Genomic DNA, 18,484 nt, shown 5'->3' on the forward strand with positions numbered 1-18,484 from the left:
CACACACACACACACACACACACACACACACATATATATATAAATGAATTTATGCTTTAATAATTCTCTATAATTGAGGGCTTCATATACCTTAGTAAAACTAAACTATGCCCATTTATATATAATGATTATAATTTTTCAAAGTTTTGTGGTAGAAAAAATGTGACTGAAGAAGGTTCAATTTTTTACTTCTAATTCATTTATTTGCTTTTGCAACCAATATTCGCAGCATAAATTTTATTATATCAGTTTTAAACTTGGTTTCTACGTAAATTAAATTAATTTTAAAAAACAATTTAATTTTTATGTTACTGAATTCTTTAACTTATTTTCAAAATTATTTAAATTTAAATGTTCATACCGAAGAAAAAAAGACATTCGAAAGCCTATTTTTCATTTTTTATAACAAAAGCACCCGGATTTATTCATCAATACAAAATTGAATAATTCTAATACAATAGTTCATCTGAGAATGATAAAGATTGCAACGATTACAATAAAATGATTATGCACATTTACAGGCTAAGAAATTAGACATTTGGGGGCTTAGTTAGTAAAAAAATATCTAGAAAAATACCTTAGGATTTTTAATATAGATAACCTTAAATATCGTTATATGTTATACAAAATGATGTGGAAATCTTCAGATGAATTTTAGATCTATATTGCAGAAATTATGTTACGAAAAAATGAAGTAGATTTTTTAATGAGAAAGAGAAACTAAATATTTCAATTTTCCATTAAAAATTCATTGTTTTTTATTCTTCAAAAACTTTTTCAAATCAAAAGAATACTAACTAATTTTATTATTTTTTAAAATTTTTATTGCTAATTTTTATTTAAAAGAAAAATATAAATTATTTGGCAGTACAGGGTTTTAACTCGTACAGTTTGGAAAGGGAGCCTGAATATAAATTGCTTTAATCATTTCGATTGAAATTAAGTTATAACAAAAGTTGGAATGAATGTTATATTTAATACAATTAAGCATAACACAAAACATAGTTTAAGCGATAATTTGGCATTATAGTGCATTAAAAGATAAGCACTACAGAGCATAATTTTCCAGATAAGTATTTTAACAAACTTTCTAACCAGCAGTTCTCATATTTCGTACTAATGCAGCAGCGGAAAAACTACACATCAAAGTAATGAATTTAACTCCCCGTTTCCTAAATCAGCAAAACTAGCATTTTGGAAATAAATTTTATTAAATTATTTACTAGCAATTTTTTAAAGTTAGGTACAGTTTTCAATATTCCACCAGTGCAAGTTATATTACATATATACAACTTACTTTCCCAAATATATTTTTTAAAAGTTTATAAACAACGGCAATAAAACAAAACTCTTAAAACAAAAATCTCGTTAGATTTTTAGAACATGAAATGATTGAATTTAAAATAATTACAATGAAATTTGGAAACACTATCAAAGACATTTGTGTCTTTCTCTTCATTTGTTTTTAATCAACATACTTAATCTGTTTTTATTTAATAGAAATTCTTTATCTTAAATTATGGAATAAGATTTGGAAATATTCTGTATATTGTTTTTCCAATATTTGGTTAATATTTCCTTTAATGATCTGAATTGAAACACGTGAAAAAAGATATTTGTAAATGCATTTTGCAAATCGATTTAAAATATGTTTTATTTCATTCTTTTAAAAATTTTAGTATTCTGAAATCAACACATGCAATTTTATTTATTTCTCAAAATATAAATTATTTTCTGTTGAAAGAAGAAACTACTAAATTATTGCTCTTTTCTAATTCAAAAGGTAATATTTAAGGGATTAAGTATACTTCAATAATCTTGTAATAATCATGAGGTTTTGTCAATAATTAAATTAATTTAAATACTAATTTCAATTATCAACAGGTAGATAATGATGAATAAATATTTGACGTCTTTATCTTCGAAGTATACAATACAAAAAGAATGCCTATATTTTTTACTTTTTATTAAATTATCTTATTCAATCCATAAGATCAGATATTGATTTTAATTCGGTATATATTTGGTATGTTTTGCAATATATTTGAAATGGCTTGAAAACAAAAGTTGATTTCTGAAAGATCATAAAAGATTAAAATTCTTTGTATGCAATAATTGGTTTCCAATTCTCATCCTTTCTTAGCTTTTGAAACCTTTAACATCTTATTCACCAAATACTTTGAGAGGTAAATAGATTCCGCGTAAACAATTTTATCAGCTTATCATAGAGGGAAAAATTAGATTTTATGTTGTTAATAATAAAATAAACTCTTAATATTTTGCAATATTTAAGAAGTATAATATTCTCAATAACATTTGAAAAATTCTGTACTAGTCAATGTTATATTATAGAATTTCGTAAGAAAATTATTCGTTAATGTACCATTTACTTTGCATATTTATACTCATATAATTACTAATTACTTTACATGCAATTGTCTAAACTTCTGTTAAAATGTTTGTAAATAAATTAGTAATTCTCTAAAATAAATTTCAGAACGCTTTATTATCCATTTATTCAAAAACTTTTTTTAAAGTTAGTTTTAATCTATTTTGTTTAACGTAACTTGTAAGGAGCATACGAAACTGATATACGAGTTTTATCTTTTCTAAAATCTTTTCTTTCAATATTTGGCAAATTTTGGTAAATAAACTATTGAATATCATCAATAGTGATGCTTGGTGTTGAATATATTCATTTTCCATCAATGCCTTCATTAAAGTTTTAAAATGTTTTTATTCTAAATTCGATAGTCATTCATTCAGTTAAAAAATTCTTAAAATACAGGTGCACAAGGCTAATTCGTACGTTTCTTAATTCGAATTCTTGGATAATTAGATTTTCTCATGTCCCTTGAGTTTCCCTATTAACATGGCCTTTAAATTTTGCTTATAATTAAATTATTCGGTTTATTCAAAGTCAAAACAAAAAAGTGTATTTCTTAATTCTTTTGTGCACTTTTTATATTTAAAGAAGAATCGTTAAGGTCTTTAGTTGAAGACCTCACTGCATTAAAATGTATTCAGTGAAACAAGCAATAAAAAATTCACTTCATAAACTTTGAAAATATTAAATGCGAATTGTAATGTTATTTAGAAGAGGGGGAGAGGTTCTACGATTATTGTATTCAATAGTCGTAGAACGTAAAAGTTCATAAATGCCCGTTTATTGAAGTTGTTTTCAAAATTATTGGAACTTAATTGTAATAATTTTATTTATGTTACTCTTTATTAGTATGTGCTATTTATTAAAACTTAACTTTTCAATATTTACTGCCACTTTTAGTCTAAAATTTTCTCTCGCTGTTATCATTTCTATATCCAGATTTGTTAATTAGCCAATTTCCACTGTTAATCAGTTTACAATTATGTCTTTGCAAACGGCCGCAATATTTATTCATGAAACTGGGAACAAATATTATAAAAGAACACCTTTTTATTTACCTTATTTTTCAAACTCTTAAACGTCGTGCCCATGCACTATACTAGCATCGAATTACAGCCTTTTAAATTAATAAGCTAATATTAAACCAATTAAATATGTTACAATACAATACAGAAATTACATATATCTACGAATACCTCAAATATTCGACGGATATTAATTGAATCAATAGGACTGCCTATTAATGAAATGGAGATATCATCTATTTAGATAGGAAAAAAACAGTTGATATTAATCTATTCATTATATAGTGTATAAAAATATTTAAAATTTTTTTCTGAAATTTGTCACAGATTTAATTTCTCAACGTTAATATATTTAACTTTTTACGTCAACATTGAATTTATGTTTTAATTCATATACTGATTGGTTTGAAGCCAGAACCAAACTATCTTCAAATGACTGACTGCAGATCAGAATAAATTGCGATATTAGAAAAACCTAATAGCGATTTAAAATAAGATGAATTGCCCTACTTATTTCTTCTACTGATTCAAAAATATCCAATCAAATAATTTTAACCATGTTATGACAAATATATCATTTATTCAATTACGATTTCAAACAAAAAAAAAATTTCAAAAATGGAAGAACATTTTAAGAAAATAACACTAAAAAATAATAAAGTAAAAAAAAAAGTACCGCATACTAAAAGATAACTGACATTTTAATGTTTGTTAAATGGTATTTTAATACTACAGTCAGTATTCTGAGTTTGAGTGAATTTAAATACATAAAGGGCTTCATAAAACTTTCAACAGACATGCCGTGCACATGGGTTTTTTTTTAATGTTAGATACATCGCTGTGAATCAGATTTCCTCACATTGATGTGGCTTGGAAGTTAAGAGAGAGTGCCTTCTAAATGGAAATCTTGACATCTAACCAAGACCATTTAATTTATCTATTCAAAATACCACTCAAGAAATGTCGAATCGGAAATCGATTTATCGCTTCTCAAAATTGTGAACCAAATTTAAATCATTCAAATGAAATAATTTAATGAAAAATATACATAATCTACAAACAAGTATTTCTATGCGTTCTTGAGTCAGTAAGAAAGCCAATTCCAGAATGGGAGGCATCATCTAATTAGATTGTGAAAAAAACAATAGTTAAGGAGAGGCTTTTACGATTCAATATTCAAATATATTTTACAAAAAAATTTTATAACAAACGAGTCAAATATTCGCTCATAAAAATTACCGAGACTACAGTTTTGCTTTCAGTTGCAATTAAACTTCTATACTATATATTACAACATGTTCTATCATTAAAAAAGGCATTTCAAAAATAAATGTCGGACAAAATAGTAGTCAAATGAAGCATGGCGTCAAAGCTAAAATCAATCATTTTAAAAGAAGAGAGATCTTCGCAAAAGAAAAAAGGGCTTAACGACTTATGAACAAAACTAAAAACTCCAAAAATGATACCTCTAATGTCTTTTTATTTTAAAAAGGTAAGAAAAGTCATAAAACTTTGCTGAAAATCGTTAGTTATTTAAACACTACGAATTACGTCAAGGTATTGAAAGTTACGATGAATAAAATGATTTAATGTCTGGAACCTCTTAAAAAGTGAAACCAAAATCTTTTGCAAACTGTACAAGAAGTACTTAGGCAAAACATTTTATTTGCATTTCATTTATTTATTTATAGCTTTTAAGTATAAATACACTACATTGAAATAGATAATAAATGAAAAGTTGATTTCATATTTTAGCTCAGCAAATTCCAAGAAAATTATCAAGAACACTGCCATGCAGTACTTTCATCTTCCTGTTTCCAACAATATGGTATAGCCGGGAAGCAATATAGTTATTCCAATAGATTAATGTTCCTATTTGAACTTATATGTTGGTTATTTTGGGATTGGCCTTTTCTTTTTCGGCCACATTGCAACACCTGACAGGGCAGATTAGATACGGATAACACCTGAACTGGCTCGCCTGACTGTTGATGAGCATTATTGATTTCAAAACTGGCTGGAATATGAATTTCGAATTCGAGCCTCTCTACCTTTAAAGCTGAGACTGTCGTTAAACTATCAGTGGCATGACTATACAAGTAAAAATTACCAAACTATGTACCAGCAATAGCAATTGGCATCAGTATGGAGCATGATGGCTTGGTAGCACAGACTAATCGAATGACTGGAATCATTCCATCCTGCTGAAGAGCGACATGTTTGTTCTGCTAATACATCTTCGCAACACAAACATCCTTACATTAATGTGTTTTTAAGAACTGGAGAGCGTCCGATTTTAACAATCGGCGATAACACTAATTTTCTAAAATCAACTTTTTTTATTATTATTATTATTTATTTTCTTTCGAGTCTACTTAAAATCTATGATATTTTATCAGTGCTTATTCTGTGTTTATCACTATCGAATAATTCTGGAAGAACCGTTTAAAATGTTCACAAAATTGTTCCATACAAAGATATACATTAATTCAGAAACTATGCTATACTTATAAGTGTAGTTTAATTTACCTAAAAAAAGTTAGTCTAGAAAGGTTTCAGATATAGCTCAGAAAAGAATTAAAAAGGCCGCTTTAGAAAATAATAATTCCTTTCTCCAAACATTTTATTTTTAAGTACGTTCAAAGAATAAAAGGGAATTCCCTTAAAAAATGACAGTACAAGTATATTTTGACCATCTTAAATAAGAATATGGAATAATAGCAATTGTTACTTCTTGAAGTTTTTTCACTTAAATTTTCTACTTAATGCCACAAGACAAGCAATCTTTTTCAAAAGAAAGAACCCCTTTAATAAGATATTCGCACCAAGTTACAACAGTGTTGTTTTTGAGTAGCATGGTTAATAAAAAGAATATTTATTTAGGAATATTTCTTATATAATCTGGACTTGAATTATTATACGTATATTAATGAATTTTTTGAAAAAAGAACTTTTATATTGCTTTCACCCTGTTCAAATTACTGCTTATTTTTTCACAAAATGTTCATATTATTAATAATTTGCTTTATATAAAGAATTGTTCATTGCATACGCATTGCATTAATGTTATTAATAAGGATATGCATTTAAATCACAAAACTCACATCATACAGCCGATTTATCTTTTCGAGATTGTCATTGTTATGAAAAGCTAAATTAAAGTATGTTTTTTTTTAATCAGCTCAGTATTTAGAATGGATATTTATTCACAACTTATACACAAATAAAAATTCGTTCAGTAATTGTGCAGAAATAAAATTCACTTAAATTATTTAGAAGGATTTGTAAAATAGATTTCAACAAGCTCTTAATATTAAAACGTCTTGTTATTTTCAAGTTATTCAATTATAACCACCTTTGGAGACCAGCTGTATCAAAATCTGTTTATTCTGCTTGTTTGTGGAATATTACCGATTTTGTTTGATTCCAATTTGTTCTCTTATGATTTGATGTTCAGGGCTTTTTCAAAGTAATTTTAAGCGCCGAATTGTAGTAGATGTTTTTAATAGTATTTTACCCGTTTTGTTCTTTGTCTACGTGAACGTCTTTAAAAAATGAAGTCTTTGCCCATGTTATCTAATTCCGCGTTCTCGGTTTCAGGTTCTCTTTCTTACTCCTCTTTAAAGAAAGCATTTTATTTCAACATTCAGAAGCTTGAAGTGAATAAGATATATAAAAAAAATTGAAAGGTTGTCAACCATATTAATTACGCTTAATAAATATTATAACTCAAGTTTAATATTAGAAGCCTTTGTCTACATATTTCTCAGAAAAATGGTTGAAATAAAAGTAAAATCCATTAGGATATTATCTTAGATTTCAACAATAGAAGCGAATTGCGCAGTTAAATATATTTATGAATAATGAAAGCTATATGAATTTTATTGAAACTTCATAAAATATGCACAAAACATTTTTGAAAATTTTCTAAACCTTTCGAGGGTAACTAAATTGAAATTATCAAAAAGACAGCTTTTAGTATTTTATAATGGATGAAAAATCAATTTTGTGTGGTATTTCCGAAAGTCGTAAACTGCCAAAATGTTTCAAAATTTTTTAATTAAAATTACTGAAATTAAAGATATTTTTACATACATACTTTTGCATATAAAATATGTATGTGCCAAGTACGGTTCACTAAGTCTAATAGTTTGACCTATAGAGTTCCAACAGACATGCATCTGCTTTCATAATTAATAGAGATATGTGAAAAAAAGTTTAATAACTTTGAAGGCATTTCTCAATGTTTTTGAAATCAGTCGGAATAAATAAAATTCATATGAATCATGCGTAAAGATTTCGTTTTGTAAAAGAGCTTCACAAACATTAACTTTACTATATACCCCCGAGCTCAGATTTCTAAGGGTTCTCTGTTAGTTTAGGTAGGCATATATATAAACAGCTGCAGACCATACCCCCAAAAGAAGACATGATTTGTGCATGATGTTTCCTAAGTGCTATTGAGTCGTCAACCAGTGAACAGATGGTCGCGCGCGCGCGCGCGCGTGTGTGTGTGTGTGTGTGTGTGTGTGTGTGTGTGTGTGTGTGTGTGTGTGTGTGTGTGTGTGTGTGTGTGTGTGTGTGTGTGTGTGTGTGCGCGTGGCGTGCGTGCGCGCGCACAGAGGACCTTGAAGACCTTTCTTGGATGAGGATTGAATACGTGCAAGACCTTTTGAATTTATAAGACTTAAGGGAAGTATTGATGGTTGCAAGAATTGGAGATATGATTGACAGTATTATAAAAACAATACACCACAAAACATTTAATAAGAAGAAAATACAAATAGTAACACTTACTAATGAAAACAAATAGAGGTAGGGGGAGAATTGATAATTTTAAACTAAACTCAAAACTAGCATAAAAAAGAATGGATATTAAAAAAAGACTAAAAAAGTAATAAAAAATAATGGAATCCATTGTTACGGAGGAAATTATGGTTTCAATCCTTTAAACTTGGATGTTAATTTAGTGAGAAAAAAAGTCTTAGTTTTTCAGAAAAACTTTTATCAATTTTCTGATCTTGGCCCTTGAGGTTTTGTTTGAGAGGACTCTTTCCCACCAAAGTTTTTCTAATTTGCTTGAGGATTTCGTTAAATGAATTGACCTTGTTAGAGAGTAACTGATCTCGAAGTGCAGGGAGCTTCCCCATCTTACCACAGCCTCAGGGGTCACTTGTTCTGCAGTTAAGTTTCCTAAAATAATTTAGGAATTGGGGGTGCCTTATGGCAAATTTGATTCCTGGTTTTTGCCCCGGTAGAGGAGAAATTTCATTTTAAGGAAGATGAGACTGATATTCTTCTCAGTGTCAAAGTTATACTCGTTCAACTCTGGCAGAAAGAATGAGACATTATAAAATTTCTTTTTGAGAATACTTCTGGGTGCTAGATGTTGAGTGGGAATACCTTTCACTGTGATTTCTAGGCAAGAATATCTGCTTTGTATCCCACGGGAGTTTTATACAACCTACTATGATATTTGGGAGGTGAAAGATATTTTAGATGTCTGGGCAAATGGGCTATTTAGTTTGAGGGAAGAGATGGAAAGGAGGCTTAAGTATCTACCAAAATTGTAATTAACGGTATTGGTTTACATTGGTGCATGCTTCCTTGATAACAAATAACTCTCCTTGAAAAAATGTTTAGTATCTTGGTCATGTCCTTCATTAAGCCGTGGGGTAATTTTTACAGACGTAGAATTAACTATCTGCTTTTCCTGTTTCGAATCGGCTCTGTAGATAATGATTTCAGAGGTAAAATTGGGATAAAAATAAGAATTGGTCCTCAAAATTGAAATAGTCAAGATGAATTGTTGACGAAATCTCTTCTTTATATTCAACGGGGTCGAAATCCTGATAGTTTAGATGTCTGGCTTTCCCGACCCAGACTAGTCATAACTTCTACTCTTACATTGCTTATACAGGAGAGGAGTCCTGTGTTCTAGAGAACTACAGTTGGAATAGTTGAGTCGGCTTCTGAAATGTTTAGTTCGCGCAGTCTTTGAATCGAGTCCAGTTGCAAAGATTGTCTGCAAGAAAGTGGATAAACTTACTTTACACACTGTTCCGTGCAGGATCTTGCGTTCTGTAGAGGAGTTTCCTAAGTTCTTTGATTTCACAATTAACATTAGCTATTTCCGGTATGTTCTAATAGTTTGGTTTTCAGATTTGAAAAATGATCTGCCCAGTTTAATGCTCCGAAATATTTGAAAGATGACCTTTTGAATGTTTGATCCATCTATCTAATTCTGATTTGATCATTGATTAGTCTACTTATTAATATATTGAGTGATTACTAAAGTTTTTATTGAGATTTTTAATTTATATTTCTCAATCTATTGTCTAGTAATATCCAGTGTTTCATAAGCCGATGACTTAAACGGCAAATTTATATATAACTAAACTTTGCATTACATATTATATAGCATTTTTCATCATTGTTTTAACTTACGCCTTCTATGTAAGAGAAAGATAAGCAAGAAAGGAAAAAGTTTGAAAAACTTGTAGTAATACCTAAATAAATTGTATTTTGTTATTTCAAAAATATTACTCCTGAGAGTAATATTTTTGCAACTTGTAAATAAAGCAACTTGTAAATAAAACTTGCTTTGCAAATGCTTTGATTATTATTTAAAATTCTTGTGTTTATGATCACACTGCCTTTTTCAAATTTTTTAAAAATTAATTTTGAAAAAGGAAGTATGATCAAATTTTAAAGATAAGTTCCTAACAAAACAATTGAACAACAATCGAAATAACCACTTGAATTTTAAATTGATGCAATCTTAACATATTGGCTGCAGCGTGACTCACCTGGGATTCACACATATCTAAGTAAATAGTTACTTCTCTACGACTGTTAAAAGAGCAAAGAAAGGGCCATCTAATTAGATAGACAGGAGGAATCACAGGAAGGAGTCATTATAGCGGACATGTAAAAATTCTACAAATTCTTTTCATCTCAGCATATGATATTCCATAACTTTCTTTACTAATCAGTGTATCAACTACACGCTTTATGCTTAGTTACTTCTTGCAAGCAGAGTCTTAAAAGTCCTTGCCCTTTCTGTTACATCCACAGTCGGAAAAAAGACTTAAAAAGACTTATTAATCAAATGTTAATGAGCTACTCTTAAAATTGCTCTCGCTTTTACTGACGCTATGTTAAAAGTCATTTATTTTTAACAATGCCAAAATCAGAATACCTCTAAATATTAGCTGAAGTTTTCCTCTGATTTTTTTTTGTAAAGTTGATTTAGACAGTATATTGGTTACAGCTGGTAACAAGTCGAATCTTTCGGCATTCCTAGCTAACTGTTCTTTGTTATGCTTCTTTGTCAATTTAATTAATCATTACCATTAGTAATTAACCGTAAATTAAACTAAATGTCTGGAATACGAGAGATTTCGATATAAAATTCAGTGTCATGGGAATAGTTATATAAGTTTTTAATTAACCCTACATTGCACCGTGAATTACGCTTTATTCCATTTTTTTCCAATTAAATTTGAATACAATTGACTCTAAAAATAGTTTTTTTTTGTTTGTAGGAAATGTTAGCATAAAATGTTAATGGTTTTGAATTCACATTGCATCACAATTAAATCAGTTAACTTCATAGCATTACGCATGCTGTGTTAAAACGTAATACAATGAGAAATGCAAGGCGCACATTCTAAACTATTGAATTCTGCATCTAATTCTATAAGAAATTCTACTTATAGAATAGCAATATCGATAATATAATCTAATTTCGTTCATTAACTCTTGATGGTCTGTCCAGCTCCAATAATCTGCCGAATATAGGAGAAAAAAAATATCGGAAAAATATGCTGTCAATCAGTATTAATCTCGATTTTGATCTCAACAGAAGAATGACTAAATCATTATCATACAAATGTTCTTTTAATACAAAATTATCATACTCTTTCAAATTAAATATCCCTTTCGTCGATTTATTATTTTCTCAATTTCAAATAAATATGCACTTAACGTTTTTAACGCCAATAATTATTTTAACGTAAAAGAGAATTTTCAAAGCAGCGAAAGTGTTCTCTCTCTCGTATATGACTAGAATACGGCGTACATTTCTGCTTCCCTTCTTCAAAGAAAGAAAATAATAAAGTATGTTTTTTGCTTTCTCAAAAATTTATTAAGTCACCAATTTTGGTGCAAAAATGACATACTACTTGCCTACTTTTTTTTTTAACATCAACATACATGTAAATATAGATAGTTATTCCATCATGAATTTAGAACAACGGTTCCTAAATATTCACAATTCGGATGTTGGTGCCATATGTTACATTTTATATACCTAATCTATTGCATTAAGTTATAATTCTTACATGCACATAAATAGATAGGTTTCTTTTCTAAAGGATTACATTCAAGATTAGATAGATATCGACAATCTCGATGCTACGATCATAGAGAATTTCGGTCTGCTAAACTAATGCCGATTTTTTTAAATTTTTTTTTTTTAATTTTTTTTGCGATACTAAATTTAGATATACACTTTCAAAAATGAATTTTTTCCTTGAATGAAAATGGCTGAAATGTTCAGGTTCGTTGAATTTTTTTGACTATTGCAATGCTTTCAATACTAGGTTTACAAGAGGGGGGAAATAACGAGAGAACCATTTGTTACTCATTCATGGTGCTGAGCACTTTCTACCAACACAACATCAAAATGGCGCAAATTAATTAGCACGTCTGGACATAATATACAAAACATGTTTGTTTATAAAAAGATTACTTTTTCTACTAGTATTTTCTATCCAAAATCAGTATTTGACCATCATGCTCACAGCGTGAGTCATTCAGCGATAAAAGACTACGGGCGATTTAATGAAGGAATTAACTTTATTCGAGTCACCTCATTACTGCCAAGGAATGGGGGCTTATTTTACAATCCTTCCGACTAACCTAGTTTGATGTTTATGAAGAAAGAACTGTTTTTAAAAAATCTTGAATTGCTTCCGGAAGTCGCATTTGGTATGAGTAGGGATACAAAAGAGAATTTATTATTTGCTCTGATAATAAACTCAAATTATTCGTGTTAATTATTTTTCTCACCTAATGAATTTCTTTCATTAATTATTCTCGTTATCGATTTTGTTTCTTATTTCAAAACACATTAATCAACATTATCCAAGCTACTTTTTTATTTTAAAGAAATTGTGGTTTTTTTATAATGCTACCGATTAGGATATTTAATGCAGAGAAAAGAAGCTTTAATATCAAAACCAAAGCAATTTTTCAATTACATAAATCTCAAGTTATAAACAACTAAAATATATAAAAATGACACTTTTCAAAATTGTGAACAAATAAAATAGTAAATGTTATTAGAAAAAAAGTACAAGAACAGCGAAGAGATGATTATAAAGATAATAAACAATTTTAGGTATAGAATTGCTTTTAATATGAAGGAGTTTTTAAAATTCTAATATAAAAACAGCCATTACTGCCAGAAAAACACTTAATAGCAATAAAATATAGGGACCTACTGATTAGTGACTTAACCAAAATTGTTTTTTTTCAACGAAATTGCAAATTTCTTTCAGAAGAATAAATATAACGTCGGAAAATTTAATGTTGAAAACTTAATTACTTTTAATGGCATATTATACTTTAAGAAATATTCAGAGCAAAAATTGGATAACATATCGTAAATAAGAAAAGTTGGTTCAAATAAATGTCATTTTCATAGATTTTCACAATGTAATGAATTATGCATAACAAAATCGTATTCTTAGCAACTTTTTATTCAGTTTATTAATAAATGCGTTTAAACCGCTTGATTCAATTATTATTGACGAATAAACATTTATCAGTTCTTTTAACTGCATCTCATTACTTTTTCACATCAACATTTTATCACACTTCTACAGTTTCATAGTTTTAAAGCTGCCTAAATGTCAATACTTTAATAACTCTTTTTGGATTCGCTTTATCTTTCTTTATATAATTTGAACAAAATTCTGTTGATGATACGAAAATCTCAGATTTTTTTGACTGAAATGCGATAAATTCAAGTTTTACTTGAGTAAAAATATTTTATAAGTGCAGACATGCAAGCAATATTTGTTTTTACATTATTTAAAAAATATGAGTAGAACTATTTCAGGATGCTAGTTTTTTTGTAAATAATTACACATATTTTATATCATAAGGCGATTTTAATCTCTAATCAGTTCGATATAAAATAATACTGTGGCGATAATCTAAGTAACATCTTTGGAATCTTGCTAAATAAATATTTTCTCACTTTATTTTATTTATGACTTTTAAATAAAACTCTGAAGAAGTGTATATTCAAAGCAAATGCCCATATATTTCGTATAGTTTCATTATATTATTCAAAGAAACGACTTTTCTAATGGTTTTAACCCTTCAATATTTAGATGCAATTGATATTTTCTGTTTTAGAAAACTGTTGTATTTATTCAACTAAAGTTCGTGAAGCACTCGAAGTGTTAATAGCTTCTATCCAATCCTTTCAACATATTATTACGTCTATACAAGACAATTATAACTCACAAGTTTAAAACACGATCATTTCATGTACTTATGTTTGCCGATAGTTAATATATTAAGCAAAATACTTCAAATTAGTAGTGTTCGCATATATTCATATAAATAGAAAAAAAATAACAGTTTTTTTTTATTTTAATTTTTTATTGCACCTTAGATTTTTTAAACCATGTATGTATAAATATCTGCTAAAACTTTTGTAACGCACCTGAAATCACCTCATATTACGCAACATTACTTTTCTTTTGACATGATTCTTTTTTTTAATCTAAACTGTGCATGTGTAAGTAATATCTGTCAAAACTTACAGAGCGCACCTGCAAATCAGCACGTATTACGCACAAAGAGTTGGCAACTAAAAGTCTCACAATACATTGTATTGTGCATCCTTCTAAAATCATTTTAAAAGAAAAAAAAAAAAACTAAGAAAACATTTTAAAACTCAGTACATGGGAAATAACTTTCATTTAAGTCTCTTCCTAAGTTTTTCTTTCGAAACAAATCTATTTTAAACTTGTGAGCTAAGTGGCTAAGGGCAATTATAATAATTTTTAAATGTTTTCAAAGTTTGCACTTGAAATTTACTTACCATAGAAATGCTGAAGACAACAGTTGTTTAAATTTGCAAATTAGATTTAAAGAAATAAATAAGAAGCGTTTTAACCATGTGGATATTTGGCTACTACCCAATAAACTAAAGGTTGTCAGCCCGAAAAATCAGCTTGCGCTTCCATCTCTGCTAAATCACCCAATGTTTTCGGGATCCGACGTTTTCCTCTCAAACAGCGGTTGGCGAGCAATTCTTTCGCCAGCGCATGTCGCCAAGCAAACTTGTCGAAGTGGGCAGAACTTCCAAACTTAGCGTGTTTTAATTCAAAAAGTTACCATTATGTTGTTTGAACCAAAGAAAAATGGCGAAATAACAAAACTGCATACTTTTAATGTTAGTTTCTGAAAAGAGTCAAATGAATCCTCTTGAGTCAGGGGAAGTAAATATCAGGTAGAAGTTATTTTTGAGGTGAGGGAGTACATTATTACAGATTCATTACATTGGCTATTGTTTTACTATAACAGAACTGAATTACATTATAATAATAAAGCATTAATTATAAATAGTAATACACTTGCTGAAGAAAAAATTTAGAGCAGATGTTACACATAAATAATTGTTGAAATAAAATCTAGTGTTGAAAAGTTATTTATGTGCGATTACGATAATTGTCATGTTTCAAGTAACATAATTTCATTTAATATTTATAAAACATGCAGATAATTTTTATATGCATTTTTAACGTGTTTCATGCTTGCACAGACGTAATTTAATTATAGATTATTTTTTAACTCGTTTCCTAAAGTGCTGGAGCTCCGTAATTTGTAAATATTGTATGTTCCTGGCTACAATACAATATTTTAATACTTTCTGAAATTAAATGTTAGTTGATTGATTTTAATTAAATTTTCATTCCATATAAGTGGTGCCAATTGATAGTTAATTTTTTTAAAAAAAATAAAGATTCCATAATATTAATATGGAATCTTAAATAGAATTTATGAATGGCGAAATATGTTGAAGATTAAATAGTAGAAAATGAGAAAAAAAAATGAAAAATATTTTTAAAGCACAATTTTATTAATATATTTAAATATAGAACATAATATTTTTATTAAAATTCATAAACGCATGATGAGTTGAATACAAAACGAAAATATAGTCGAATACAGTACAGTATCAATGCAATATAATAAAGAAATTAAGCTAAACGAAAGAAAATTCCTAAACATTTATTACGAATTAAAAAAATATGAATTTCCTAACAATACTTTGCGCTTTTGTGAATTCACCTTGATTCCCAGCTTTTTTATAAATAATATCATTTCTATTATCAGTATACTAATAAAAGCGTGTTTTCAAAAGGTGTTTTTTTATTAAAATAAAACAAGAAAATGTCTTTGGCTTGTACATTCTGAGCATGTTTTTTTTAATTGATTTTTACAGCCAGTAACTTGTTACAAGTGTACGTTTTTCTCTTAATAAAGCTTGATAAATATATTTAAATTAATTTCATTTAAATAAAAAGATAAAACTTCGAAATTTTTCATTTTTTTCAGTAACTTAATATTTTATTAAAGAAAAGCCCCGGGTTGATCAGATATTTACGATTTTTCTTTGCTCATTTCTTCAGCATTTTAATATTTTATGTCCAAAAAGAAATGAGCTGTGATCAAGTATGTAGATTGTTTTTTACAATGCAAATAAATTCCACTGCCATACCCAGAGGGTAGGGCTTAAAACGATCGTAGAACAAACGATGTGTAACATTGTGACTTTTTTTACGAAGATTGTTAAAAAATATTTGATTAAAAAAAGTGTACAAAAAGTAGAATAGAATGAAAAATGCATTTTATATTTTTAATTAATGAATAATATAGGCAATTAATATTGCATGCATATTTAAGAATTAGAATTACCTATCAAACAAAATTATTTTATACTAAAACTTTGTCTTTAAAAGCTTTGAGATAAATACATTTATGCACAGAAAACAAGTTATTGTATAAAACAGTTAATTAAATAAGTATATATTATTTTCAAATTTCGAAAATCATTTTAAAAAAATATTTTTAAGATAAATTTATCTTACTTTTTCTGGTGGTTTTTAAATTTTCATTTGATAATAAGTTTGTAAAAAAAAATCATGATGAATATACTAATTACAGGAAAAATTACTCAGATTTTAATCATATCATGGAGAAATTTTTAAACATATAAATGAATGAATTCGCTCATAATTTTTTTTTAAATTGTTGTAATTCTAATTTAATAATTATTACCCGAGAGAGTAAATTACTTTAAAATATCAGATAAATGGAATTTTGAAATCCATTGCACATATTGCATATGCTGCTTGTAATATTACATCACAGCGAACAAAGTGCAGTTATATTTTAGATGTAATATATATCACGTGAGTGTAATATTGTGCGAATTAATTCACTTGATGTGAATATAATTTATTATTTTTTCTTCTGATTTCTCAAATATATTGTTCATTTAAATAAATTTTGAATGTTTTATAAACAAAGCAAAAAATTCAAGCCGTTGAAAGTTAATGAAACATATACCACGTTGTTAACATCAAATATGTAAAAAATATTATAAGACCCATGTTATATTTATAGTTTTTTTATGACCTCGAACAATCGCATAATTCTACGTCCTTTCTATAGAAAGTTAATATGATTGCTAATAGTTAATATTTTAAACGTATAAGCGCTTAATTAACTTTTGAACAGTAACTTAATGGATATAATATATTCTTTCAGCCACGTAATACTTTCATTTCAATACAGTACTCGAACTGCTTAAGAAACAGCATATATTTCGAAAAAAATATGACAAATTTCTACTTGTTTTAGTCAGTTCGATTTAAAGATGCTTCTTCAAAGATGAAAGAAAATCTTGTCAAATTAGGAATATATAAAATATATATATATATAATATATATATATATATATATATATATATATTCTTAATAAAATGCCAAAACTTTCTTTAGTGATTTTAGCTTATTTTTATCTTTCTTTCTCTGCCTTGACTGTTTTTATATTGAATTTTGTGTCATCTCGTACTGAAATTTCCTTAAAACGTTGGTACCATTAAAATCAGTTAGTACTGCCATATGTATAAATATTTTCATCCATTTCGCTCTACAGCGACATGCTTTTTAATTATATTTAGCAACTTCAATAAATACTAACGTTTATGCTGTATTAAACGTGGATTCCTTCTATTTCTTCAATCATCATGCATGAGGTACAACCAATCACAGAAGTGTTCGCGTGTAATTCATATTTATTTAACTAGGTTTCTACCGATATATTTTAAATTTATTTCTAAAATTCCGAATCATTTTGATAAGTATCGAACTTCAATGAATTAAAGAAAGCACCTGACGTTGATGTTTTTCTTCGAAGATGAGTGGTTCAAATAAGCCATTATGTTGCAGGGAAGTTATTTAATCATATCTATTAACAACTCATCTGAACTACAGGTAGTTGGCACTACAAACAGCCACGCATCCCTATAAAGCATTCACACACGCGGTGCAATCAATCACGGGATTCCTTTCGTAATCTTTGAGTTTACTTGTCAAGTTTAGTGGCGATGTATTCGAATAAACATAAAGCTATCAATGCGTTGATTAAGTAGGTACTCTGGGTGGTGATCTTAATGGGCATTACTAAAGAATGCTTTTGTTTTTCCTTAAAAGAGCAAACACGTTCTTTGTTTAAAGCTCATGATTGTTGTGAAAACCCTTAAAAAGATTTGATATAATTAATGCATTCAACTCTTTTTTTAAAAAAAGATAGTTATTTACTCATTTTTCAAAGGGCTGTTATTTTCCCAGTTGTTATTCGATGGAAAGTGGTTTCTTGATCTATTTATTGTGATCTGATTTAATGATTTGTATTCTTTTAATTTTTCCTTTTTTTTATGATACGAAGGAATGGAAGTATCCGAATTTTGTTTATGCGG

The 18,484-nt window shown here is 28.0% G+C and overlaps 1 protein-coding gene across 3 annotated transcripts in view; it reads right to left on the minus strand.

Moving 5' to 3' along the window:
* LOC129958200 (small conductance calcium-activated potassium channel protein 1-like) overlaps positions 1-14,681 on the minus strand; it is a 603,543-nt gene extending 588,862 nt beyond the window's left edge. For all 3 annotated transcript variants that reach the window (XM_056070473.1, XM_056070474.1, XM_056070471.1), the window contains exon 1: positions 14,537-14,681. The gene's annotated coding sequence lies outside the window, so the exon portion shown is untranslated. The remainder of the gene's footprint in view (positions 1-14,536) is intronic.
* Between the last annotated feature and the right edge of the window lie 3,803 nt (positions 14,682-18,484).

Source organism: Argiope bruennichi, chromosome X1 (assembly GCF_947563725.1).
Source record: "Argiope bruennichi chromosome X1, qqArgBrue1.1, whole genome shotgun sequence".
In the NCBI taxonomy this organism is placed as follows: Eukaryota; Metazoa; Arthropoda; class Arachnida; order Araneae; family Araneidae; genus Argiope; species Argiope bruennichi.